Source organism: Cnephaeus nilssonii (assembly GCF_951640355.1).
Source record: "Cnephaeus nilssonii genome assembly, chromosome: 3".
Lineage (NCBI taxonomy): Eukaryota > Metazoa > Chordata > Mammalia > Chiroptera > Vespertilionidae > Cnephaeus > Cnephaeus nilssonii.
Window position 1 is genome coordinate 21,394,380 of NC_137074.1, and position 27,891 is coordinate 21,422,270.

A 27,891-nucleotide genomic window follows, 5' to 3' on the forward strand; every position below is an offset into this window, starting at 1 on the left:
TGGCTATGGGAAGTAGTGGGAACCTGAAATGGTAGGTTGGCCCAATAGCATAAAGGTGTTGAATAAGGGCCCCGTAGAGGATTTTGACCAGAAGTGGCATGCACTTTGTGGACATTTGGAAACATCAGTCTGGCAGGAATGTATTGAAATAATTATAGAGTTGAAAGGCTGGAAGTGGAACACCCGTTGGTAGATTAGTACAGTAGTCCAGACAAGAATTAATCAAGTTCTGAATAAAGTGTTGGTAATGGGAATACACAGGAAGCAGCTGCCTCAAATTCTATTCAGAGAAAGGGAAGAATTTGTTCTCTGCTAAATGCTTTGAAACCATTACCAGCCGTTGCCCTTAGCAGGGGTGCAATGTAGGAGATTGGCTCGAATTAAGGATCACCCTCTACTTAAGAATATTACAGCTTCTCGGAAAAATGTGAAATGACAAGAACTACATTCTCATTTGGGCAACAGAGAACTAACCTCACAGACTCAGTATTCATTAAAAACCTCCTTAAAGTTAAATGAAAATGCAAATCTGAATAGTGTTCTAAAAATTATGGGGAAAGAATGTGGAAAGTGACATAAAAAACAGCTATCATCTTGTGTCAAAAAACACAAAGCACATATGTGACTTTGGGGAATAATACAATGCAATAAAATGTTCTGGTGTTTGTTAACCACTTATGAGGGGCCATGTAGAAGATAACAGCTAAGACAAAAATAAGGAATTCCTGTATAGTTCTGAAGGGACACACCACCTGGTGCAGACCTGTAATTTTACAGGAGGTAATAGGTCTCTTAGAGGTTAAATAATTTCCCATTCTGATAGCTGCTTAATAGCAGACTAGATGAGAGAGCCTGGGCCCCCAACTCTTGGTCACACATCGCGTTGCTAGACTGGAAGAACAGTATCAGTGCTCTAAGTTTCTGCTACTCCTGGGGGTCCAGCAGGACCAGCGTCTCCTGGGAGCTTGTTAGAAATGCAGAACATCAGGCCTCATGCCCAAACCCACTGGATGAAATCTGATTTTAATGAGATCCTCAGGGGATTTGTGTATGCGTTAAAGTATGAGAATCACTGCTCACAGTGGTGCCATTGGCCCGATAAGAGCTATGCATTAGTGTTGAACAGAAGTAGCCTTGCTTGATGCCTAACTGAAACAAGTGCTGCTCTGAGACCCTATCCCACCCCCACATGTAGGCGCATTCAACGCCTCAGCTCCCCAAGCACTCAAATTCTATCTCTTCACCTATTGACGGTGAATCTGCAGCTCTCCAGGAAACTAGTGAATTCAAGGAAATCTACATTCCATTAATATTCATGATATCTTATATCATCACTCAAGGTTCTGAGCCTGCAAAGAATTGGAGATTTATTTATTTTTAATGCATTTTGTGCCCTAGCTGGTTTTTCTCAGTGGTTAGAGTGTCAGCCCACAGACCAAAAGGGTTGCGGGTTCAATTCCCGGGTCAAGGGAGCATACCTTGGTTGCAGGCTCAGTCCCCAGCCCAGGTCAGGGTGCATGTGGTCGATGTGTCTCTCTCACATTGATGTTTCTCTCTCATTCACTCTCTCTCCCGCCTCCTCCCTTCCTTCTATGCCCTCTAAAAATCAATGGAAAAATAACCTCAGGTGAGGATTTTTTTAAAAATTCATTTTGCTCATTGGCAACTCATTGAATAATTGCAATTTTTAATCTCATAAAGGTACATATTTGGATAGCCAATTCCCAAAAGAAGTTTGGATAATACTGATTGTCTTTTGAGGCCTGTGAAACTTAGAACATTAGATAACTTGTTAGAAATATGAAGTAAATATTTAGAGTACCATTATTCCCCCTAAACATAGTTCTTACTTACTTAAATAGAAAACTGTAGCTTACAGTATTATACCTAGAGCAATTTATTTTTTTAAAGGTAGAACTAAGAGCAATTGAATGAGAATTTGTTTCAGATATTTCAAAGTCTGTATTTAACACAAGACATTATGCTCACTCGTCTATGAGCATTAAGTCAGTTCATCTCATACCACAGGGCAGCCACATTCTTTAAAATTTTTGAATTCAGAAAATTATAAAAGGGATTGATTCATTGAAAGTTTTCTAAAATATATACTTAAATATATTTTTATTGATTTCAGAGAGGAAGAGAGAGATAGAAACATCAATGTGAGAGAAACATTGATAGGCTACCTCCTGCACACTTCCACACTGGGGATCGAACTCGGAACCCAGGCATGTGTCCTGACTGGGAATTGAACCATACATGACCTCCAGGTTTATAGGGTGACACTCAACTACTGAGTCCTGCTGACTGGGCTAAAAAGTTTTTTAATACCTTTTATTACCATACTTACTGCTGATATTTAGCTTGTATGGTTGTTTGTTACCCCTATTAATTATTCTCATAAATAATAATCCAAACCCAAGAATTAAAGAGACATATAATCTAGAATATTGAAATATTCTTAAATAGAGGCTTTCATAAGATTTAACACTGGGCATATATGTTTTCTGAAAAATACGAACATCTGGCTTTGTATACGTTGTCAAATACACCCACCTTTCTCTCAATGAGTTTGATATGGTCTAACACATCAATCTAAAGAGATACCTTCTGCCCTCTGTCTTCTTTAAGTGAATACATTCTAAAGTTGTAAAGTTTTATCTGTAACCTAAAACTTCTAAGGAATTAAGGTTACTGCCAAGATTCAAGTGACTTCTTTTCATGGATTTAAAGCAGAATTTCTTAATAACAAGGGCAGCCAAGTTTCCATTCTCTGTTACTAGACTTTTAAAATGTTTGAGGTTGGCCCTAGCGGGTTTGGCTCAGTGAATAGAGCCTTGGCCTGTGGACTGACGGGTTGTGGGTTCGATTCAGGTCAAGGACACATATCAGGGTTGTGGGCTCGATCCCCAGTAGGGGGTGTGCAGGAGGCAGCCAATCAATGATCCTCTCCTATCATTGATGTTTCTATCTCTCTCTCCCTCTCCCTTCCTCTCTGACATCTATAAAGATATATTTTTTTAAAAAGAATTCTGTAAAAAAAAAATGTTTGAGGCTGAAGCTGGGCTCTCATAGGATCTCAAAACTAGAATCGTTTTTCTTCTCCCTGGGGAGGCACAGTACTCAGTATAGAAGTGAGGTTAGTGAGAGCTGTGGGTCAGGGGAAAAGGACCCACTACCTCATTTAATAAGCTGTTAGGTTAGGGCTTCATCCACATGTTCCCTCCAGAATTGTCAGTATTTTTGCTAATGTGCCCTGAAAACACATTTTTTAATCACGTACTTCTTCCACATTTTTCGGTTGACATCTAAAACATTTCACTGTAAATTTAAATGGCTGCAAAGGATGTTGTAAAGATAACCAGTATATTATGAATATGGATATTTGAAAATAAAACTGTTACTTTAAGATATTTTTATGATTGTAAACCTTTTATTGATCTCTTGTTTTAAATTACTATAAAAACACATGAATAACTTTATGAAGTTCTTCTGGATTGAGTTACTATTAGTTATTATTAATATACGACTATTTAAAACATAAATATATTACAAAATTTGACCATTATTAAGCATAAAAGTTAAATTGTATTGACACTGCATTTCTTGATGAGATGAATGAATCTTTAATGTTTCCTTTTACAGTTAACAAAAAAAGTAGATGCAGTAAAAAATAATTGGTCTTATTTACTTTTTATTAATAGGAGATAGAAAACATTAAACATTTTTAAATGAAGCAAAATGATAATTTTTACTGACTATATCTGAGTCATGAATAATAACAGTAAAACATGGAAAAATATAACCTTCCAATATGTAAGGCCATCTCTCCACCCCAGTGTACTGGTCATTTAACCAGTATTAGAGTTTGTTTCACTTATGGATTAAAGGCTCTTGAAAATGTTTGTCAAACCATTTTTTAATTTGATACTTTAAATTGGTCATGATGCATTTCAGTGTGTGTGTATATATATATCATTCTTAGTTACTGAAGTCCTAATGTTCCTGATGCTAACTTCATAGGTACACTCTTAATTATGAATGGCCCAGGAGTACCCATAGCTCCTGCAACCATCCCCAATGCCTAGAGGAACGCAGAACAGCTGTTGGAGGGGTGCAGGGAAGGGTGTGTATCCAAATGGGTCTGAAGGCACGTGGCCTGATTGTATGATCCTAACTATATCTCACCCACAAAATCTTTATGAACTATTCATTTATTTACTTTTATTATGTACTAGAGGCCCGGTGCACAAAATTCATGCGTGGGTATGGTCCCTAGGCCTGGCCTGCGATCAGAGCCATCTTTCCCAGCTGCCCACAGCTGGCCCTGCTCCCCACTGCCACCCCACCCCCTTTCCCCATTCGCCTTCAGGTGATTGGGGGAAGGGACCGAGAGGTCAGCTGTTCCCACCCACTCACCGGACCAGGCCCATGACCTTGCCCTCCAGTTGCCTCTCTGAGAAGGGATGTGACCCTCAACCCACAGCAAACTTGAGAGATGTCCCTGCACCCTGTTGACCTTAAGATCTGGCCTCATTTAAAGATGAGCAACCAAGGGAAAATAAAGAGGGGAAACCCCAGCTTGGACCCTATGGATAAAGCATTATTACACTGTAAAACGAAGGAAGGAAAGTAGCATGTAGGAAAACAAAACAGACCTGCGTGAAGGATGGATGCAGCATCTGAGAAGGATGCTTTGGGAAGCTATGTAGCATCCTGCAGAAGCAGAATATTATAACCCTTTTCTAAAATGTGTCATTTCCTGTATTAGGTCTTTAGGTCCTGTGCTTTCTGATTTATTTCTAGAAGATGGTGTCCTCGCTGTAGCCTTTAAAAAGCAGGTCCTTCTAAATACAAAGGAGGAAAAGCATTAAGACTGGTACAAAAGGAAAGAGAAAGAACAAATGATGCAGCAGTTCACAAGGAAAACACTCTCCAGATAAAGCCAAAGGCCAAAATCTGCAAGAATAAAAACAAGTTCTAAATTTAGTAATCATAAGAGTGCTCCTAGAAATGGCCTTACAAAAGTCCATTTTTGAGACATGGGTCTTCAAAACCTACAGTTGCTTTGTGGAATAAAGCCTTTTATTCTCAAAGGTCATTTTTCATTGTTAATATCAGGATGAAATGAACACCCATCATTTTGGAGAGTACAAACTCCCATGGTTTTGTTTGAGAGAAGAGGATCTTAATACCATCTTTGCTCTTCCATCATATTATGTGCTCTCCATTTCTCTACCCTCCCCCCACACTTGTGATTGGATGTTATTTTTTCTTTTCTTCTTTTGCTTATTATTCCTTCTCTCTCCCCTATTTCTGCTCCTTTGGAAACAATGATCTCTATGTCTATTTTTAGGAGTTACCCTAGACATTTTCATGTGCTGACTTCACTTCCAATGCTCCATCCAAACAATGCAAGAAGCTTAGAACATTTCAACGACAGTTTTCACCCCGTTCCAATTTATTGTATCTTGACCAGTATTTGAATTGCATCTTGCTTGTGTAACCTCACAAATTAGACATTGTTATTATTATTGTTATATGTAGTAAACACTTCTTTAGATTTACCCAACATATTTATCAATTTCTTTGCTCACCATTTCTTCTTGCATCTCAGATCTTCCTCCACTTGGCCTCATAATCTTTCTGCATTTTTCATTTCCGAAAATTTTATTCAACTTGTGTTCAATCTGCTTGATTTTTTTTTAATTTCTCTCTTATTCTTTTTTCCCAAACTTTTATTTCTTTACCATATCAAACATGCTTATTTTGTATTCTGTGTCTGATCATCTTTACAGATCTGATTTTGCTGCCTACTGTTTCTGCCAGCACTCATGGTGCTTTATTTTCGTGTGTGTGTGTGTGTGTGTGTGTGTGTGTGTGTGTGTGTGTGTGTGTGTGTTGGGGGTGAGGGGGAAGCAGTGTGAGCCTATGTGTGTTTTTATGCTCCCAGAATGTTTGTATGATCAACTGGGAGGAGCAAATGCCATTTGTTTCTGGAAGAATGCAATCTCAGCCCAGGTCTCAAAGAGTTCCTATAAAGATGTGAGTATAAAATTCCATGCGCTGAAAGGTGGGGTTCAATTCCTGATCAGGGCACGTACCCAAGTTACAGGTTCAATAAATGTTTCTCTCTCTCTCTCTCTCTCTCTCTCTCTCCCTCTCTCTCCCTCCCTCATTCTCTCCCTCTTTGTAAAATCAATTTTCCCCATTTTTTTCTTTATTGATTAAGGTATTACTAATGTGTCCTTATCCCCCCACATTGTTCCCCCTCTCTCCCCACTCATACCCTCACCCCCCTGGTGTCTATGTCCATTGGTTAGGCTTATATGCATGCATACAAGTCCTTTGGTTGATCTCTCCCCTTTACCCCCCCGCCCCCCCCCCCCACACACACACACACCTTCCCTCTGAGGTTTGAGCATCTGAGGTCTGAACATCTGATCGATGCTTCTCTGTCTCTAAATCAGTTTTTGTTCATCGGTTTTGTTGATCATTATAATCCACAAATGAGTGAGATCATGCACGTACCCAAGTTGCAGGTTCAATCTCTCTCTCTCTCTCTCTCTCTCTCTCTCTGTAAAATTAATTTTCTTTAAAAAGATTGAAAAAAATTAGGAAAAAAAACGTCACGCAACAAAGCCTAAATTAAAAGGACAAAACTTGTATCACTATCCTTAATTTCCTAGGCATTTCCAACTGTTTCGCTTATACTACCACCATTGGCCCAGGGCAAGTACCACCTCTCTACTGTTTGCTTTTCCCTGTTGGTGTGCATGGGAGGCCTGGCAATGTTACCTGAAAGCTGGGCTGGGGGTGAGTGTTATCTGAGCTCTCCCTGCAGCACCCCAGCAACCTGTGCCTGTGCAACATGTATTTCTAACTCAAATTGCGTTTCAAGTTCGTCTCATACAGAACACCCTTTGAAGTCATGGGGAAAGTGTGGCTGGGTTGAGAGCGTTGACACTGTAAAGCTGTCTTTTGTTTGGAATCAGGATCAAACACTACATCTGTCATCGGCAGAACAATAGTATTTTGACCTTTATCTCTTTATCCAGCATTTAGACAAGAAATTACTGGGTAATTTTTTTTTTATCACACCCTGCCCCTTCCTGAGCCGGATAGTTTTTTAAGTCATGATGTCAGTTTTACTTACAGTTATTCTTTAATCTTTATGTCAATAACAGATTCAAACGTATTGAACCTCCTTCCTTAGTTAGCATGGACTGAATTCCATATCTAACACCTAAGGAACTACCTGGGGTCTGTTCCAAGAGAACAATTCTGAGCTACCTACATCTTCTGCTTTGTCATGCTTGGGAGAAACAGACCCTCTTTTATTAACCTATGAACAATTAAAAAAAATAAAAATCAGAGTTTACCAAGTTCAAGTTACTATCTTTATGTATTGGCATTTGGAAATGTCTCTATCACTGTATTTCATTATCACTCTGGCTTTTAAAGCCTCCACTATAGTCGTTTTGTCAAAGGAGTGAACACCCGCAACTGCTGAAAACAATGGGCCTCCCTTTGTAATGTGATGTGGGGGAAGTATTTCTTAATTTCCTAACAGGTGCAGGGCTGTGAGTCTGACTCATAACGATAGTAATTATACCTCTTTTCTGAAGTGAAGCAGCAGCAGAGAGAGAACACACTGAAATGAATGAAGAAAGTTCACTTTATCTGGAGAATTCATGATCCTGACAGGTTTTTTAACATGAATCATTGCTTGGTGAAGTACAGCGCAGGAGTGGGTATTTGTCTTTGTGTCAAAGACAAGGACTTTTAGCAAATTGGATCTCTTCCTACCTTTAGACGACTCAAGAAAGATAAAATCTTAAGGGCTTTAGAGTGTTGAGCAGGGATAGAGACTTCTCACAGATTGGAACAGAAGTCTTTCCAGTTTCAACTGGCAGATAAAATGTATTTCAGAACTGATTTTCACCTAAAGAACTTTCTAATGTTCGAACCCTCCACACCGGCCAGTGGTAATTGTGTCAATGTGCTACATTATGTGAAAATGAGAGCTGATGGATCCGTGTGGAGCATGCGCATTAGTGATCTCATGAATCTGAACCAGGAATGTTTTCTCATTCCTTAAGTAGTCAAATAAGGTGGGGAGAGGGGTGGGGGAGGGCTGGTTTGACAATAAGGTAGTGTGACAAAGACCAGCGGAAAACAAGGGGCAAAAAATGCAAGATAGGTGCACTTGAATTTGAATTCCAAAGGGTAAATGTGTGACCTTGAATATTTGCTCCATGCTTTATTCAGCACGTGTAGCTCACAGATATGGGCATAAAATAGTCCCCAATCCAATTAGACTCAGTAGGAGATTGTGTTTCTCATTCTCTCTCTCTCTCTCTCTCTCTCTCTCTCTCTCTCTCTCTCTCGTTTTCAGAATATGATATAAAATGGTAAAAATAGACATTGACGAAAAAGGAAGTTGCTAGGAATTAATTTGATAAGAAAATTATAAAGAGCAGCTACTAGTCACCCTAGCTCCTGGCACTCCTGCGTGTCCTTAAATCATCCTCCCACTGCTTACGGCAATTTCTCTCCCAAGCTCCTTTCCCGAGGCACTTTATTCAGCTCCAGTAAACTGGCGGAGCTGTGATGGATGAATGCCTCCTGCACACAGAGACATGTCCTGCGTCACTTGGCCATCATTGCTGTGTTGTGGCCGACAATGACACTGAAGAAGATTTGTTTGAGGTTTCCTTGAACACCAAACAAAAAGCAAGCAAACAAACAAAACCCACCTGAAATTAGATCTTGTCATTGACTGTCGAGAAGGGCGAGTTGTCCCAGACTTCTATTACCTAAGCTGGCCGTTATTTAAAGGGGCATGGGAGCAAGCATGGCATAAGCCCGGAATTTGCAACCAGGAACGTGTCTGTGGATAGAATTTGGATCACTGAGTTCATTAATTTCTTTCACTGACATCTACAACGACAGGGACAGTAAACATCACCAAGAATTCACTGTGTCCCTTGGTGTTATGGATTGACGGTGCCCTGCCACTACCCCAAATTCAGATGTTGAAGCCCTAATCCCTAAGGTGACGGCATTTGGTGATCTGGCCTTTAAAGGGGTACGTTTCAATAAGGTCATCCGGGTAAGACCTAATGCAATAAGATTACTGTCCTCCAAAGAAGAGGCAGAGACACAAGGATGTGCATGTGCAGGGGAAAGACCCTGTGAGGACACAGTGAGGAGACTTGCCAACTACAAGCCAAGGAAAGAGGCCTCAGAAGAAATCGACCCTGCCAACACCTTGATCTTGGGCTTCAAGCCTCCAGACGGTGAGAAAACAAACTTGTGATGTTTAAGCCGCTCAGTCTGTGGTATTTTGTTCTGGCAGCCCAAATGGACTAAGACATTGGGATGGTTTGCAGGCATAATGCCATCCCCCTGTGGTATCCAGTTGCAGCCCAGAAACATGGAGACAGCCAGAATTCCGTGAACGCCTGATGTACACACCAATTCGGCTTCTCTCTCAATGTCCATCTCTCTTGTGCATTATGCTAGCAGCATACAAAGAATAGAAGGGCCCTCAATCAGATTCACCGTGCTGGGTACTTTGCTGGGTGCTCCAGGGACACAAAAATGACTCAAGGAGTTGCTTTCTTTAAGGAACGCATCGTCTAGAGAAAGACAAGATGAGTCAGGACACTGACATCGGTGTAAAAAAAAATGGCTTTTGCAGACAAGAATGACTAATTTTAATTCTGGGCTTAGGATTGTGGGAAGACAAGAAGGATCAGGGCCGGTTTCAGAGAGGGAGAAATTTGAGTAAGATTGTTTTGGTATCTACCGCTGTCCAACAAACCACTCCCATCTTAGTGGTGTAAAACCACCCCGTATTATAATGCTCAGGTTGTCGGTGCGTCAGGAATTTGGGTGGACACAATGTGAACAGCTTGCCTCCGCTCCATGCTGTCTGAACCCCAGTTGCCTGGGAATGACACAAAGGACAGGGGGCTAAAGGCATCCACTTCCCGGATGGCTTCCTTTTTTAAAAAAAAAAAATTTTAACATACATTTTTATTGCTTTCAGAGAGGAAGGGAGAGGGAGAAAGAGATAGAAACATCAATGATGAGAAAGAATCATTGAACAGCTGTCTCCTGCACGCCCCCTACTGGGGATGGAGCCTGCAACCCGGGCATGTGCCCTGACCAGGAATCAAACCGTGATCTCCTGGTTCATAAGTCGATGCTCAACCACTGAGCCACCGTGGCTGGGCCCAGATGGCTTCTTCATTCATGTGCCAGGGATGAAGGACATACTCCACTGGAATGTTGACCAGAGCGCCCCCAGATGGCCTTTGCAGCACAGCAGCCTCAGGTGGTGGACCTTTTACCGGGAGGTCAGGGCTTTCACACCCAGGCTCTTAGCAAAAGCGGTGAAAACTGCATAGACTTATTTGACCTAGCCTCAGAAGTCATAGAGCATCATTTCCACCATGCTCATTGCTGGAAGCAGTTCCATATAAAGGGAAGGGACACAGACCTCACCTCTCTTTGAAAGGAGTAATCAAATATTTGTTGCCACCTTTTAAAACTACCAAACATCCTAGCCGGTTTGGCTCAGTGGATAGAGTGTCGGCCTGTGGAAAAGGGTCCTGGGTTCGATTCCGGTCAAGGGCATGTACCTCTGTTGCAGGTTCCTCCCAGCTGGGCCCTAGTCAGGGCTCGTGCAGTGGGCAACCAATCAAAGTGTTTCTCTCACATCCATATTTCTCTGTCTTTCCCTCTCTCTTCTAATCTCCCTAAAACTAAGGGGAAAATATCCTCAGGTGAGGATTCACACAACAACAACAACAAAAATTGTCACAGGACCTTGAAGCATGAATAGGATTTCAATTAGCCTCATGCACTAAAGCTTTATTACCTAAAGTGTTGTTGTTTTTTCTGATTTTACATGGAATGTACATTATTTAAAACAATTCTATGGGAAAACATAAACTCATTCGTTATTTTAGGGGAACGCTATGTGCCTGGACCTGAGCTAGGAATTAAAGCTATAATCTTAAGACGCAGTTCCTACCCTCAGGTTGTTTACAAACTACTAAACTACCCATAACACCCCGTCAAGAGGTATCACTGTCATTTTGGTGCAGTCCTGTCCAGTTTGACTAAAACAAATGGAGATTAGCCTGTACATAGTGTGCTGTTTGTTTCCCCCACGTACACAAGAGAGTGTGAGAATTTTCTTCACAGTATTAAATATTCTACAAGACTGGGGTTTTGTAATGGATCATATGAATGGACCATTGTTTATTTAACTGTTTCCCTGTTGCTAGTCATTTTTTGCTACTACAAAAATAATACTGTAATAAACATGCTTACACATTTTTAAACTTGTCTAATTCTTTAGGATAAATTCCTGAAGTGGTTGAATTACCAATTCAGGGGGAAAAAAATGTTAAAAGCTCTTGATTATAGTTTTTCAATTTGGTTTGCAAAACTGCTGGCCCCGTTTGCAGTTCCACAGCGTGTGTGAGAGGAGCATCAGGCAGCGGAGCCCATGGGAAGCCAGGCTGTTCCCCGGTCCAGGGCGGAGAGAATTGGCCCAGTCTGAATTGAACTAAAAAATCCTGGGGGGAAAAAGCCAAAAAGCATGTATATAAACCACAATCAACTAATGACCACATAGGCTTGGCAACCAAAAAGGCGGATTCTAGGAAATAATTACTGCAGAATCAGGGTAAATGGAAGACTTCGGTGGCTTCTAGCACAGCTTTGGGGCAACATCCTGAAACCAAGTGTGACTTCAGGGACACTCAGACACACGGGTGCAGTGTGGTGTGAGTTAGGGCTCTTTGGGTGATAAGCAAGAGGAGCCAACCCTGGCTAATGTAGACCAAAAAGAAATGGACTGATTTCTCAGTGGCTTGGGAACAAGGCTCAGCAACCAGGACAGAACGGGCAGGAACTGGGAGCTCCATGGGCAGGAAGCAGCACCGAGTGAAGGGTCTGAGACACAGAACTCCTCCCCGGGGTCACCTGGAGACAGCGCTGTGAATAACGAATGAGCGCAATACGTTTCTTGTGATGACTTTGCTCAAATTTCAGATGACAAGGAAGGTGGGTCTGATGGACCTCAAAAGTTTCTCATGCCTCCCCTTGGGCCAGGGACAGGCAGGCACTGTAACCGCTTCTCATATGTGGGAGAAGTAATCCTCAGAGGTAAAGCAGGGGTGGGGAACGTCCGGCCCGCGGGCCATAGAAGGCCCTCGAAATCATTTGGTCTGGCCCTGCCAAGGCATTAAGGGTGAGTTCATTAAATGTTTGACCAAATAGAGCAGGCTAATTTTTAAGTTGATAATTTTGTGTGGCCCGAGAATGATGTTATAAATATCCAAGTGGCCCTTGGCAGAGAAAAGGTTCCCCATCCCTGCTCTAAAGCAAAGGTTCTCAGTCTGTTAAGAGTGACTGTAAGCTTGGCGAACAGAGTGAGAGTGCTGACCCTCTCCCCGGAAAGATGCCCATAAAAGCTCACAGACTAGCTCACGCTCATGTCAGGGCCTCGCCGCGCCTGGGTAAGCTGTCCAGACATGGACTCCAGGCGAAGAGCCCCTGTTAAAACTGGTTCTTCAACCATGTGGCCAGGCAGCTGCCGAAGCTGTGGGGACGTGACCTTGGCTGGGAGAGACTCCTCCAGGCTGCTCTGAGCGGCAAATTGCTGCGGCGTCTTGCGCAGGTTGCACGTCTCCTTTGATACGCATGTTGCACATTTGTCCTTAGAAGTACAAACTCCATGTGGGAAATGCCTCCTCTGTCAACACCCGGGTGTCAGAGCAGACTCTGCCATTCTTGTCATTCTTGCCCTTGCTTCAACCTTTGGCTTCTGATGGAACAGTACTTTGCAAAGCTCAACTGAGAGCTCCTCTCCTGGTGTCAGAGAGGAGCAGGGGGTATCCACCACCTGCTTATTGCCTCGCATCTTTGGTTTTTTCTCATCAGAGGTCCCCATTTGGTTCTCCAACGCAGCCAACACAAAGTTAAAGGTGAGAGCAGTCAGATGGCTATTACCATGGCAGGCAGACCTCCTCACCACGGCAGCCGCCTCAGTCCTTTTCGTATCTCGGCCTGAGATGCTCTGCACCAAACCACGGGCCCTTACTCAACCATTCCCAGGACTCTGCGGGCCGCGCCTCGGGCAGGTAAATGATGAGATGAGGAAGGAGTCATGCGTGGAAGGGCATCGAGCCAACGCCTTACATAACAGACCCAGTTTCCACTGTCAGAGTGCAATATGTGAAACGAAAGTCCCTGTGTAGTCATTAATGCGTAATGCCTCAGTCACTGCCTGAAAAATCAATCTTTACTGCCTCGATGAGGGAAAAAGCAATCCCACCGCTCCCCCAGGCCCTGGACCAGGAGTCTATTTTGGCCACTTGGGCATCACTCCGACTCAGCTCAGAGACATGACAGAGTGTAATAGCTTCACAGAAAAGCCGGCGGGGGAGAGGGAGGGGGCTTTGCTCAAACACCAGTTGCCATATTTAAGCAAATGACCTTCTTCACAGCTCCGCCTGCCTGTGGGATGCTCTGTAGCTGATGGATGGCCCCAACCCCAGGAGGCTGGTGACGATAAGTGGGGGTTACCTCCGTGCACACCAAAATATTCTAACCATCTACTCCCACAGCTCCAGGGCTTGTGCCAAAATCAGTGTGCACCTTCCTCGGGTTTGTATGTGTTCATTTATTAAGCAGTGATGATCCCCCAGGACCTGCTAAGAAAAAATACGTTTTATAATTTTAGCTTTTGTTGTTATTTTCTGCCTTTGTGGTCTTCCTGCTTTGACCTCAGGCACCTCCTAGTAGACATTGTGCTGTCTCCAAGACGACGACCTCCCCAAAAAAGATATTTGTGTTTCCCAGGGGACGAGCCTTACCCAGTTCTCTTTCCCCACCCCATTTAAGGAAATTCCAGTGTTTGACGAGCACTGTAACAAGCTGTCGGGGTAAAATATCTGGCCAGATGGTGTAAGGAGCTGCTTTATGCTGATGCATTCACATGATGATTACTGGAGTAAGGAGCACGTGTGTGTAGGATCCTCATTGGGCAAGGTGTCTGATACTTCCTCTCAGCCTCCTTCGGGGGTCACCTTCATCAGGTTCTCCGCTGGGGCCAGTTCTGCGCTAGGGGGACACGGACAATGCCAAGTGACCTTTTGGGTCATCACCACTAGGGAGGTGGGGGAGTGCTCCCGGCATCTGTTGTAGGATGCTATTAAACGTTCTCCAATACGCAGGACAGACCCATACTGGTCCAGCCCGCATGTCAGCAGTGCCAAGGTTGAGAAACCCCGATGACATCAAATAAGGCGCTCCCACCACCCCACGACATTCCAAGTGATCTGTGGTATACACACAAACACATCTGGACTGGGGGAATTGTCACCCTTCTTCACTTAAACTCTGCAAAAATGTATGGAATGTGTCTAACCCATGCAAGTGCCCATGGGAGAACAATGGCAGCGAGGATAGCATCTCTGCCTTCCAGAAGCTTAAGTCCAGCAGTGGAGACAGACGCATGTACAAACTACACAATGTAATGAACATAAGCCAGAGAGCTGTCTCAGCTAAGAAGGGCTGAGGACCTGGGAGGAAGAGATGAATGAGTTTCCCAGCTGCAAAGAGTTTTTCCAAAGGAGGATTTGCACTGTAGGGACTTTATGGACAAAGAAACCTCAGCTGACAAAGGCGGGGTGTGTGTGTGGGGGGGTACTGAAGGCTTGGGGAAGACTGAGCAAAGACACACAGAGGCTGCAGGGTGTGAGAGGACTGAAGGGGCTGTGCTGGTGGCCAGCCCTGGGCTGCATGGTGCATCAGGATGGAGGATGAGGCCGACTTCTTCTTTTTGTTGCACTGACTTTCTTTAAATAACACACCACATATTTCTATTTCTGATTTTCATAGCCTTCCCCTTCCTTTGCGGTGGTAACATTAACATTCAGTAGAGAATCTTGCCATTTTGATGCAGTGTTTAAAGGGGAAAAGAGTTTTCACTCAAAAAGTAAATTATAAAGTTCCCCCTCGGGCCAGAACTAAATAAGATCCTGCACTTGGTTCAGTCACTAGTAATTTCATGGGAGCCACACTTCACATATTTGGAAGGATCTCAAAATCTGAGATTCTAGGGATGGGAGAGACCTCAAGAAATGCTAAGGTTTGGTTTTGTCCAGTCTGGCCAGATAAGCTCTGGTTACCACCATGTTGCACATGAGACAATCACATGTCTGCACATTTCAGACAGAGAAGAAGCCTATATTAAATGGCAGGATGTTTTTTACCAGTGCATTGGTTAAGGGGTACAGTTCTCCAGATTTTGGGGTGGGCCAGTAACCATTGTCCAAATGGTTCTTCCCAGAGATGACTATCCAGAGAACAAGGGGGTAATCTTAGCAGTGTGTGTGTGTGTGTCTGTGTGTGTGTGTGTGTGTGTGTGTGTGTGTAAGCAAGCCTAAAAGGCAATAGGAAGCCATTCAAGCTTAGGATTTATGGGGGCGAGGTGTCCTCATTTATGTACCAATTGAGGGATCCAAGCCAGTGAGGTTTCCTAGAAGCAGATGTGGACAAGAGTCAAGATGGCTAATAGACAGAAGTCAAAGTCCATCTGGAGAGAGTGTCTTCCCAGGGACTCTTTAGAGACTGGAGCCCTTTTAGGAAATTTGGGCCTTTTGGCAGAGCAGAGAGCTTCCCTTTGGTGGGAGTGGTGGGGATCTCCCCCAGGGACCCAAACTGCTTGTGGCCACCAAGTCTTCCAAGTGCTCCAGCCCAGACTTCTCTAAATCCAGGCTCCCTGGGGGCCCTCCCACCCGATTCAGAATCTCTGCCTTTGGCTACAGTTTGAATGGAGAGGACCTTGAGTTTCCTTGGCAAAAATGCACCTCTTTTCATTTCAACATCTCCGATGTGGGGTCGGCACTCCATCATTTGCCCCCAGAGAGAGCCCTGGTTTTCTTTCTAAAGGACCTTCCTAGGTTATCATAGCAACTGGATTATTTCCCCAATACAAGTCCACTTGACGTGTGACTCGGAGAGTTCCTTTCGTCGGGTCAGGAGATGAAGGCGGAAACTATGGGGAAATCCCAAATCCTTAGCTAGCCCAGTTCCTACAGCAAGCCTTACCCCAAAGTCAACCTTCTACATGCACCCAATGAACTAAAGACAGATGCGTAAAAGACAGATGCTTTTTGTGGTACCACATCAATGTTTTATGAGACCCTTTTATGGCAGCCAGTAATCATTTACTTATCTTTTGCTGGACCCAGGGATGGGTCCCCTTCTGCTCAGAAGAAAGAAGGCAATTTCCTACAAAACAGGCCAGGGTACAAACCTTGGCAGGGAGAAGAAAGTGGCGAGCTCCTTCCTGGGCTTGGCTTCTAGGTATTGGTGATATCCTTAGAGATAACGCCAATCAGGGTGAGAGCAATGCCCGGCAGCTGCCTCCCTCTGACCCTCCAGAAGCCAAGGCCACCCTCCAAGTCTGCAGGCTCCTGGCCACTGGCTCTCTGCAGGAAGTCAGTTGTGTATTTGCACAGGAAGTGAGTGCTCAGAACAAATGCACCAAGCTGCCGCTGGTTAATGTTTCATGGGAGCAGATGCAGGGACTTATCAAATCTGCTCCATGTGACCTTGTTCAAACAAAGAGACATCTCTTGGCCTGTGACATGTTGCCAACTTTTCTAGCACTCCCAGTGATTCACTGACGTGATTCCGTGAAGGCACAGGGCATCTGTGTTACGGCTAAGGGTCTGTTCCACCTTGGGTCCCAGGTCTTCTTGTGGGAGTCTGGAGGGGGAGGGGTGCTACAAACAGGTTCTCAGAAGCCATGGTCTCAGTGTTACCAGTGGAAGTGGAGTTCTCGGGGTTCCTCGAGGAAAAGAATTTCCTGAGGCCCCCAGGGGAGGGTGGAGTTTCATGGAAAGCTTTATTGATGATGTAAAATTGAGGGGGTTCCCCTCCCAGGTCCCATCTCCATCCATTCCACCATGGGAAAAGTCCAGTCTTATCTTCAGCAGGCCCAGAATAAGACCACTGCCCAGAATGTCTGCTCCGTATGAAAGTCCCAGCCAGTCCATTCCAGCATCCTGCATGTGGAGTCTGCATGGCCATGAGCCATGAGGCTGCTGACGGCCACATGGCTGTGGAGGCAAGTGCATGGGCGAATGTGGGTCACAGAGCAAGAAAGAGCAAGTGAGCGCCCAAGCAAGAGAGAGGGAACTTCTTGGGGATTTTAACTTTCCAAGATTTTGCCCTCTTTCCGTGATACCACCCTCCTTGCCAATGATCTTTTTCCTAGGCTAGACCATCAGATAAGCATCTTCCCTACATCACCCCAACTTCACTGCGCATATACCCATCTCCCCTTTTGTTGGTTCCCTTTCCCCACTGATCTGCAGAGAATGGACCAGTGGTTTCCCGGGGAGCATGAAGCTATAGCTTCCTGGTGACGCTGCCCAGATGACCGTGCTTATAATGTCTGGCCTCCCCTTTGCTCTTTTCTTATTGTTAAAATTAACCATCTAATTATGACAATAACATCAGGAAGAGCCTCCTTCCTCAGCCTGACCCTCTAAGGAGCTCAGCTGCTATAGGGACCTCATGCCTGACGGTGACTGTCACTCCCGGAATTTGAGCTGTGGATTATTCATCAGAATCTCTGTGATGCCCTAAGCGGTCTGGAATGCTCCTGCTCAGAGCTAACATGTGCTGACAACCAAGGGTTGATTCTTGCAAGGTGTTTACTTGTGTCATCTAATTGAATCCACACAAGGATCCTGTGCTCATTTTACAAGAAAGCAATGCAAGTTCACCACCCCTGGGCCAGGAAGACTCAGCTACAGGTAGGAGACCAGACACCCCGGTGTGAGCACCCATCAGGGAAGTTGCTATTTGAAACTCTAGGCCTCCCAGTGGGAAAAGGACACCTTGGGGTGCCTTGGGTGTGGCTGTTGTGGGGGAGCAATCTGCCCAGGAGTGGGGAGCAGTGAGGAAACCCCAACCAGCTCTGCCAGCAGAAGCAGCTCTGTGTCTACTTTCCCAAGAGAAGCTGAGATCTAGGTTTTGTTGTTTATGGGAAATCTGGTTTTAAATGTTGGTAATTGATTTTTAAAAAGAAACAAAACAAAACTTGTTTAACACGCTGCAGACAAAATAACACATGTTTGTGGGCTGGCTGGCAACTTCTAGGTTAGGCTTCCACTAGATATAAAAATTCAAACATAGGATAGAATAGGACACCCCCCCCCCGAACCCCTCCCCCACCCCCGTGAAATATACTTTCTATTAGACTGTGTTAAAATTCTCCAAATTCAGAATGAAGTTCTAAAAGTATTATTGCTTAGGTATTCTTGTCACTATGTCTATTTTTTTATATTAATACCACCTTCTATTCATAGACAGTTTACATAGGGATTTGCGATCCAGGGTATTATCCTGTTGGCTGCTCCCATGGGAGTTGTGAGGGGGGCACTGTGCTCTCCCCGAGTGCTCACAAGGACACTGAGCCTGAGCGAGGCTTGGCGACTGACTCAGAGCCACATGACTGTGCATTGACCCGACCAGGTTTCCTGACTCGGACTGTTCCTTTCATTCAGTAAACTTTGATTTTTAGTCTCTCCCACCAATACCAGTACACCAATAACTCGTCTTGACTCCAGGCCGGACAGCTTTTTTCAAGTGACCTCTAGTCATTAAATAGAAAAAGAAGTTATGAGTGTCCCTTAGCTTGTTCAAGGGCCCACCCACTAAGGTAGAAGGGAATGGCTCTTAACCTGGGGTTGGGGACCTCAGAGTGAAAGGAAGAAGGGAAACCCTTGTGCTTGTTTGCAATGCTGTGAGCAGAGGTGCACCGGGCACGTTATGGGGAGGGGGCCTGTGGCTTTCTCCGGAGGGTGCCTGAGTTCCTGCGGGAGGGCGGGGTCTGTGATCTTCAGCGCGTGATCTTCACTAGCACTCAGTCAAAGCTTAGGCAGCCTTCCTCAATCCGCAAGCCCATTTCTCCCCCACGCCTTTGTTCTGTGGGGAAGAACTTGGGCCATCTTGCGCGGGGAATTAGTCATCACCATCTAATGTGCTCATCGTCTTGCCTGTCAATTCCTTATGATCACCGAGCAGGCTGTGTTCCTGCAGGACAGGCCTCCGCAGTGGTTACAGCCTCGATCAGCCCTCAGACTCTAACTAGTTCCTTCTTAAAGGGCCCAAGCCTTTATTTCCTGTAATGAACATTGCAAAACACTTTTGAATAAAATGCTCCCTTTTAAATGAGGCAATAATTACGTCATGCTAACAATTGCATGTTAAGAATATGTCAAAAGCAGAATAAAGTACACAATAAAGTAGCAGGCATTTCTTCTGTTCAGAAGGCTTTCTGGGTAGTGCAAGAACCTTTCCGTAGCAGGTCTTCTCACCAGGTGGGGCCTAGAGGCTCAGCTATGTCGTCGCCTTTACAACTGTTTGTGGGAGACAGTGTGTGGAGGATTTTTATAATGGGGGGATCCCCGAAAGACAACCTCATGGGGAACCACAGTACAGGTGTGGAGCCGGAGGCCTGGACTTGCTACCCAGCCTTGCACCAGCTGGTGGTGTAACTGAGGACAAGTCATCTACCTCTCCAGGCTCTGAGTTCCTCGTCTCTCAGACAAAATGACCTCTGGGGACAGGAAGTCAGAAGGGATAGGGAAAACAAGAACAACAGATTATTGAGAACCCACAGGGCTGCCCGTCCCACCCTCTGTTTAATCCTCACGTGGGGGCATTTGGAGCCGCGCCCAAAGCTACACAACTTGTAGGTGGCAAGGCCAGAGTCCACAGCTGGGTCTGTCAGACCCGGACACTGAGCTCTTGCCACCACACAGTTCTCCAGCTCTGCCAGTGAAAACCCCCAGCAAGAAAAGAAGACTGGCTCCTTGGATGAGTTTGCTCAGAGCTCCCCTAGCACAGTCCACTCACTGGGTAGCTTACACAACAGAAACGGTTTGCCAATCAGTTCTGGAGGCCAGAAGTCAAGAAGATCAAGGCATCAGCAGGGTTGGTTCCTTCGGAGGCTGTGAGGAAGGATCTGTCCCAGGCCTCTCCCCTTGGCTCCTGGTGGTTTGCTGGCAAACTTCAGCATTCCTTGGCTTGTAGACACATCACTCCCATCTCTTCCTCCGTGTTCACAAGGCCTTCCTCCTATGTCTATGTCCAAATTTTCCTCTTTTTACAAGTCCCACTCTACTCCAGCATAACCTCATCTCAACTAATTCCATCTGCAACGACCCTGTTTCTAAATAAGTTCATGTCTGAGGTTCATGGGCTAGGTCTTCCATTTATTTGGCAGGGACACAATTTAACCCATAATGCCACCCACTCAGGAGTCTGAAGGAGTGGCTATGGCACCTGCTAGAAGCACAAAGTGTGTTCTGAAGCCTTGTGCATTATCTTTCAAAGTCACGCCAATTGAGCACTCAACTCCATTGTTATGTCGCTATCTACACTAATAAAAGAGAAACATGCAAATTAACCATCACTCCACAAGCCACGCCCACCAGCCAATCAGGAGTGAGTCTGCAAATTAACCTAACCAAGATGGCGGCCGGCCACAGAGCTGAAGCAAGCAGGAGGCTTGGGTTGCCCTGGCAATGGAGGAAGCCAAGCTTCCTGCCCTGGCCAGCCCTGGCCTCTGCTCAAGGCTACAAAGTTTCAATTATAGAAGATAAATAAATCCCAACAAAAATGGTGGTGGCCATGGAGCTGGAGCTGAACAGGAGGCTTGGGTTGCCACTGGTGATGGAGGAAGCCAAGCTTCCCGCCCTGGCTGGCCCTGGCCTCCGCTCAAGACTACAAAGTTTCAATTATAGAAGATAAATTAATCCTAGATACTTGCTTCCAGCTGGCCCTGGCCTCCACTCAAGGAGGCGCTGAAAAAAAAAAAAAGGAGGGGCTGGGACCTTGGGTCACCGGGGGGTGATCAGGCCAGGATGGGATGGCAGGGGCCGTTGGGGGTAAGCAGACCAGCAGGAGGGCCAGTTGGGGGTGAGCAGGCTGTCATTGGGGGTCATTTGGAGGTGATCAGGACAGCGGGGGGGGGGGCAGTTTGGAATGAGCAGGCCAGCGACGGGGGGCAGTTGGGGGCGAGCAGGCTGGCAGGCAGAGTGGTTAGGGGCAATCAGGCAGGCAGGCAGGCAGGCAGGTGAGTGTCTGGAGCCAGCAGTCCCAGATTGTGAGAGGGATGTCCGACTGCTGGTTTAGGCCCGATCCCTGTAAACCAGCAGTAGGACATCCTTGAGGGGTCCCAGATTGGAGAGGGTGCAGGCCGGGCTGAGGAACACCACCACCCCCTTGCACAAATTTTGTGCACCGGGCCTCTAGTGTAATATAAAAACTCTTCCCAAAAGTCTGTGAACAAAATGAGAGATCCCCAAAGCAGCTCCATACTGATGATGCGGAGGGTCCAGGACCCCGTGTGCTTTTCATGTGCTTACGGGCTCTTCGTACCAAGTGTGAAAGCCCTGAGATGAGACGCCTGCCAGAGGAAGAGGCAGGTGTGTCCTCAGCGAGGGTGAAGAGCATTGACTTAGACCTGGCTGAACAAGAAGCCACGCGGATGAAATAGATCAGACACAGACCACGTCTAACCAAACCAGCAACGAGCCAGACCAGTGGGGATACACCTGCCGAGAGCCCTGTAGGAACTGCGTGGCTTTTTTTTTTTTCATTCTCCTCCCTTTCCTTTTTAAAAGAAACCAGCATCATACAGGCACTGTTCATCCCATTTCCCCCACACAATGGCTTTTGAAGAACATGCTTTTGAAGTGCAGGTACCGTGGTGTCTGGGGACAAAGACGACGGTTGTGGTAGTGATAGGCTTTGTAACTCACTCATCAGATTCATATTTTTCTATTACAGTGAGTGTGCCTCAAGAAATAGAACTCACCAGCGACACTCACCATGGCCATACGGTGCTTTTATTTCCTAGAAATAACATTCTCAAAGGTGACAAAGGACTCTCTGACAGAGGCCCAGCAATGGGAGTGAGAATGACTCAAGTGGCAAAAAGGACTTCTCAGTGTGGTGAGTGGATTGCACCCACGATTCGTGACCAGCAAGCAGGTGGAGCCCTGGCATTCCTCACCCAGAGGGACGTGCTGCCAGCCCAGTGGAGCTGCACGCCCGGCCAGGACCCGAGCCAGAGAGCCTCCGGTGAACGGGGCTCAGAAGACAGCTCCAGGCACTGGAGGGCATGGACGGAGAGATGGCATTCTGCTTCCATTGGCTGAAAGCATGGAGACCGCAATGTCCCTACCTTTCCCCTGCCCCTCTATTAGGACAAATATGAACTTGACAATGGCATTCACTGTCCACTCAGCAGAAATGTCGATCCAAGTTAGACTACGCTCAAGAAGACATCTCCTAAGAAGGGGTGTCCCACAGGGTCTGGTCAGGCACAAGACTGAGAACACGTCTCTGGCCAGGGGTTATGGCCTCGGGCAGCCATGGGGCTGCAGCTCCATTCAGGACAAATCCCTACCGACCCCTGGGTTCTAGAAGCTGTGCACAGAATGCCGAGACGCTGTGCTGGCCAACGCGGTGACCAGACCCTGAGTACAGCGTGTGGTGACAGGGGAGAGGGGGTTCACAGGGGAGGAGGGCAAAGAGATGGAGAACCGCCCTGGCCAGTGTGGCTCAGTGGTAGAGCGTTGGCCCTCCGACCCGAGGGTCGCAGGTTCGATTCCCGGTCAAGGGCAAGTACCTGGGTTGCAGGTTCCAGGGCATATGCAGGAGGCAACCACTAGATGTGTCTCTCTCACATCCATGTCTCTTTCTCTCTCTCCCTCCCTCTTCTCCAGTCTCTCTAGAAAATCAATGGAAAAAATATCCTCAGGTGAGGATTAACGAAAAAAATAAAATAAAATGGAGATGGGGACCCGCAGCTGCCAGGGGTGCTTGGCCTCCTGCCAGAGCCGCTCCCCTGGGGCAGAGGGGTGGCTCCCATCCCCCGGGAGCCGAGCCTCCCTCAGAAGCAGGGCTGTTTCCTCAGGCTCTCCCTCAGCCCGGAGAGACTGTCCCGTGAGGCCCCCGACTCCCTGTGCCCCGGGTCCACGTCTGCCTCGGCCATTGCAGCCTCCCGGGCACCCTGGTGACAGGAGCCCGCGCTGGAAAGGTGTCCCCTCGGCCTCAGGACACCGACATTTAAATGAAGCGGAAACTGTAAGTGATTTCTGAAGACGGTGCACATCTCTCAGCTCTCCCTGTCCTCTCAGATCCCGGCCTCCGCTCTCTCTCCCCCGTCAGCTCCCTTGGCAGCTGGGACAGACAGAAGGAGCCAGACACCCGGGCTGGAGCCCGCTGGCCTGGGCGCCCCCCCCCCCTCCCCGTGTCCTCGGGACCACATTTCCTGCTGCCCACCCCACCTTCCAAACCCCAGCTAGAGCTCTGGGGAGATGTGCATTGTAAAGCCAGACTGTCGCAGCCTGCTTTGTAGCCTAGTTTCTGGTGAGTTCTGTTTGTGTGAATTATTGCTCACAGTGGCTTGTGAATGCCCAGAAGAGAGAGAAAGATCTAGTTCCCGGATGGCAAAGTGGAGGAGCAAATCCCCCAGCACAGTGTCCTCGCAGCGCAGTGTCCAGGCCTGGGGACAACAGGCCGCTCTGCGGGGCCCCTCCAGCCAGCTGCCTCTCCTATCGGTTCATCGTGGGCGCTCAGAGTTCTCTGAAAGCCAGTGGGATTCTCCAAACAAGATGGACTCAGTCCACAGAAAGCGAAGTTCGGTCCATTGGCAATGGTGGGGGCGGGGGGAGGGGGGAGAAATGGTCCCTAAGGTGGAAAGGGGCCAAGTGGTGGAGTACTATGTAATTTAAGTGCATCTTGAGACTCTTCCCTAAACCGAATAGGGCAGAATACCATGCTGGTTAGATTACACACACACACACACACACACACACACACACACACACACACACGCACACAACTGCCAAAGAGAGGAAGAAACCTAGTCATGACGCTCACCCCTTTCCCCTGTGGCTGGGCCTCCAGCCTCCAGCCCTCAGGGCAGTGCCTCCCAGCCAGCGTGTTTGTCCCTCCCACTGGAGGCCTGTTTAGTTGCCGCGACTGGGGGCTGCTCCTGGCATCTGGTGGGGTAGACATGAGGGATGCTGCTGAACACCCTACGACACACAGGACAGCCCCCACGACAGAATTCTCCAGCCCCAGATGTCCAAGTGCCACCGCTGAAAGCACTGCCTTCGGACCAAGACTCTCCTCCTCTCTCACCATCTCACTTGCAGCTACGCCAAACAACAGGTGTGTGGGGGACGCATCGGGGGAGACAATCACAATAGAGACGGAGCACATACACCGAGTCCCGGAGCAGTAAACGTTGATCGCCAGAGGACCAGGGATGGGCTCCAGTGATTGTCTGATTATGGCATCGCATTCTGAGGTCCCTTGAGCGACAAGCCACTGACTGTGTTATTGTCAAGTGACAAGCAAAGGAAGTTCAACGGGCCCCCAGCCCCTTGAGGGTTTACAGTAGGAGATGGTTAGTAAAGACGAGGCAGGGATAGAAGGGTGAGAGGGGCAAACGAGAAAACTGGAAAAGAAGGCCACTCCAGTCGTGCCAGTGGGAGCAGCAGGGATTCTGAGAAATGGTGAGGGAGGATCGAGGTATCACAGGTGAGTGGGGCGGCATTAAAGGAATGTGAGAGAAGGCTGGAGAGAGCGTCCATCTGCACCTCATTCATCCCTACTTTCACTGAAATATGCACCGCGTGCTCCCAGGCATGCACAGATCCGAGGCACGGTCCCCACATCCAAGCACTTGCAGTCAAGTCAGACGGATAAGATTCCTACACAAATAAGCAAACTAGAAGAATGTGATTCTGGGAGGCACAGCAAGTACATGTTACAGTGAAAGGAACCATCGCCTGCACATGGTAGGACTTGCATTTGACCCGGACCCTGGAGTGTGGTGCTGGGGGGGGGGGGTGGTCACTGAGCTCGCCTGAGAGCCCCAGACCAGACAAGACAAGAATCTCTGTCAGGGGGGTTCTGGCTTAAGGCATTTGTTCTGGCTTGTCTTTCGGTCACTCAGTAAAACTCTCTGTGCTTCGTTCTCTCTCTCTCCCCTTTCCAGGCAGTAAGACCAGACCTGCTCTTGTTAAGAACCACGGACCGTGTACAGCCTCTACGGAAAACAGTTTGGCGGTTCCTCAAAAATGTAAAAATAGAACTACCTTATGACCCAGCAATTCCACTTCTGGGTATTTATTTGAAGAAATCCAAAAACACTAACTCCAAAAGATATGTGCACCCCTATGTTCATTACAGCATTATTTACAATAGCCAAGATATGGAAACAACCCAAGTGCCCATCATTAGCCAAGTGGATAAAGATGTGGTACATATATACAATGCGCTATTACTGGGCCATAAAAAAAAGAATGAAATCTGCCCGGCCGGTACGGCTCAGAGGTTGAGCGTCAACCTATGAACCAGGAGGTCATGGGTCGATTCCTGGTCAGGGCACATACCCAGGTTGTGGGCTCAATCCCAGGGTGGGGTATGCAGGAGGCAGCCAATCAATGATTCTCTCTCATCATTGATGTTTCTATCTCTCTCTCCCTCTCTTCCTCTCTGCAATCAATAAAAATATGTATTTTTTAAAAAGAATGAAATCTTACCATTTGCGACAGCATGGATGGACTTAGAAGTTATCGTGTTAAGTGAAATAAGTCAGACAGAGAAATACTAGGACCACATGATTTCACTTATGTATGGAATCTAAAAAACAAAATAAACGAACAAACAGCACAGAAACAGACCCATAGATACAGAGAACAAACTGATGGTTGCCAGATGGGAGGGGGGTTGGAAGGCTGAGTGTGAAAGGTGAAGGGATTAAGAAGTACAAATTGGTAGTTACAAAATAGTTGCAAGGATGTAAAGTGCAGCCTAGGGGATATAGCCAATAATATCGTAATAATATGCCTGGTGCCAGGTGGGTACTAGACTTACTGGAGGAAGATCACTTTGTAAGTCATATAAATGTCTAACCACTACGCTGTACACCTGAAACTGATGTAAGATAACATTGAATGTCAACTGGAATTGCAAAAGAAAAAAAAGGAACCACAGCCCATTTGAAGCCCTGGAGCTTAATGGGGAGATGATCGACATCGGCGAGTTCAAGGGAGATGCTGGTGGTCATAACTCACAGGCCACTTCGTGCTGCTGCCTTGCCCCGTCACCGTACTCAGAAAACTAACCGGGCAAAAAGTCACATGCTTTAAAGATGTACCAATATTTCAACGGCCTAAACATTTACCGGCATCCAATCTTCACCAGAGCCGCCAGCAAGCAGTCAGATGGCCGGCCCTGTGAGCTTTCTCCTCCGCAATGAACTCACGGAGAGGTCAGCAGCCGGACACAGAACGCGGAGCAGGGTCCTGAATAAACACAGACAGTTTAATCAGCCATGAAGAAACCCAAGAGCTGACTGAAAGTGCTTTGTCAGGAGGCGAAGTGAGGCCCCTGCCCTCAGAAAGGCGAGGAAGGTTGGAGGTCACGTTAGCAGACCACAGGGGCCCAGTGGGGAGACTCAAAACAGAAAAAGGGGGATATATATAATACTTTCAACAGTAAAGATTTTTTTAAATTAAAATTAAACACACACACAAAACAAACAAACAAACAAACAAAAAAACAGAATTGGACCTGGAAAATATTATGCTAAGTGAAATAAGCCAAACTGAGAAAGACAAATATCACATGATCTCACTTATTTGTGGAATCTAATGAACAAAGTGAATTGACCAACAAAATAAGAGCCGAAGCGGGGAGGCGTGGAACAGACTGACATACCTCGATGTGGGTTGAGGGGACAAGAAGAGATAAACTAAAGAACTTATATGCATAGCCCATGAACACGGGCAATAGGGTAGTGAAGACCTGCGGGGGTTGGGAGGGTGGACAGTGTAGGGGCTGGGAGGAAGAGGGAAAGGGGGAAATGAGAGATATCTATAATACTATCAACAACAACAAAAATATATTTAAAAATGAAAAAACAAAAACAGACAAAAACAGAAGTGGGGAGGGGGAAACTGGCATCTGGGCATATTCCAAAGGACCTGGCAAACAAACGTTCCCTAGAAGGAAGACAAAAATGTGGCTCAATAAGAAGGGAAGACACTGTTTGTAAAACCACTGTAACTCCTAAGAGTCGGTTATTTCTTCAGACTTCTGTCAATCTGTCATCTCTGATTTCAGGTTCCTTGGTGTGCTTGAAAGACAGCTTTATTCAAATTACATCAATGTCATTTACTTGCATCTAAAAAAAAAATCAAGGTCAAGCTATGTTGATACGAGAAAGGGAATTTTGATGAATGAGGGCTGACTCCCAGTCTCCGGCCCTGTAATTACTTTCTTTGTAAGCCTGAATACCCAATCAGATGGACGCCTTCGCCACACTTTGTGTCGTATTTATGGCATACCTTTAAACAATGAATCTGGAGACTCCGGCAACATCTGTGTCCAAATATAGCCAAGCCTGTTTATGTTTTTAATTGAAAATCAAACCATTTCAGACGAACACATCTAGGGCATCACTGAAAATGCATAGTTAGGTAACTCTTGAGAGTATTTTGCAAACCATTAAAGTAACCTGACATCATACTGTAGCTTTAAAAGATATTTCTCAGCCCATGATTACGATTGGAATGAAATCAGGGGTGGCATTCAAAAAAGTCTGCCGCATGAAAAGGTTTGCCTAAGTATTCTGATTCCACTAGAAATCCATTTCTTTTAGGATGGTTTTGCCATTCCCCATTGGCTGGCGTAATATGGTTGGTTTGTTCTCATTCCAATTAAAGATGCAATTTATTGAAGAGTCTTTAACTT

At 46.2% G+C, this 27,891-nt stretch overlaps 1 long non-coding RNA gene across 1 annotated transcript; it reads left to right on the forward strand.

Moving 5' to 3' along the window:
- Window positions 1–17,754: 17,754 nt before the first annotated feature.
- On the forward strand, window positions 17,755–25,574 carry LOC307097395. The gene is made up of 3 exons (XR_013813348.1): window positions 17,755–17,858; window positions 21,904–24,929; window positions 25,130–25,574. It is a non-coding gene; the product is annotated as an uncharacterized lncRNA (long non-coding RNA).
- The last annotated feature ends 2,317 nt before the right edge of the window (window positions 25,575–27,891 follow it).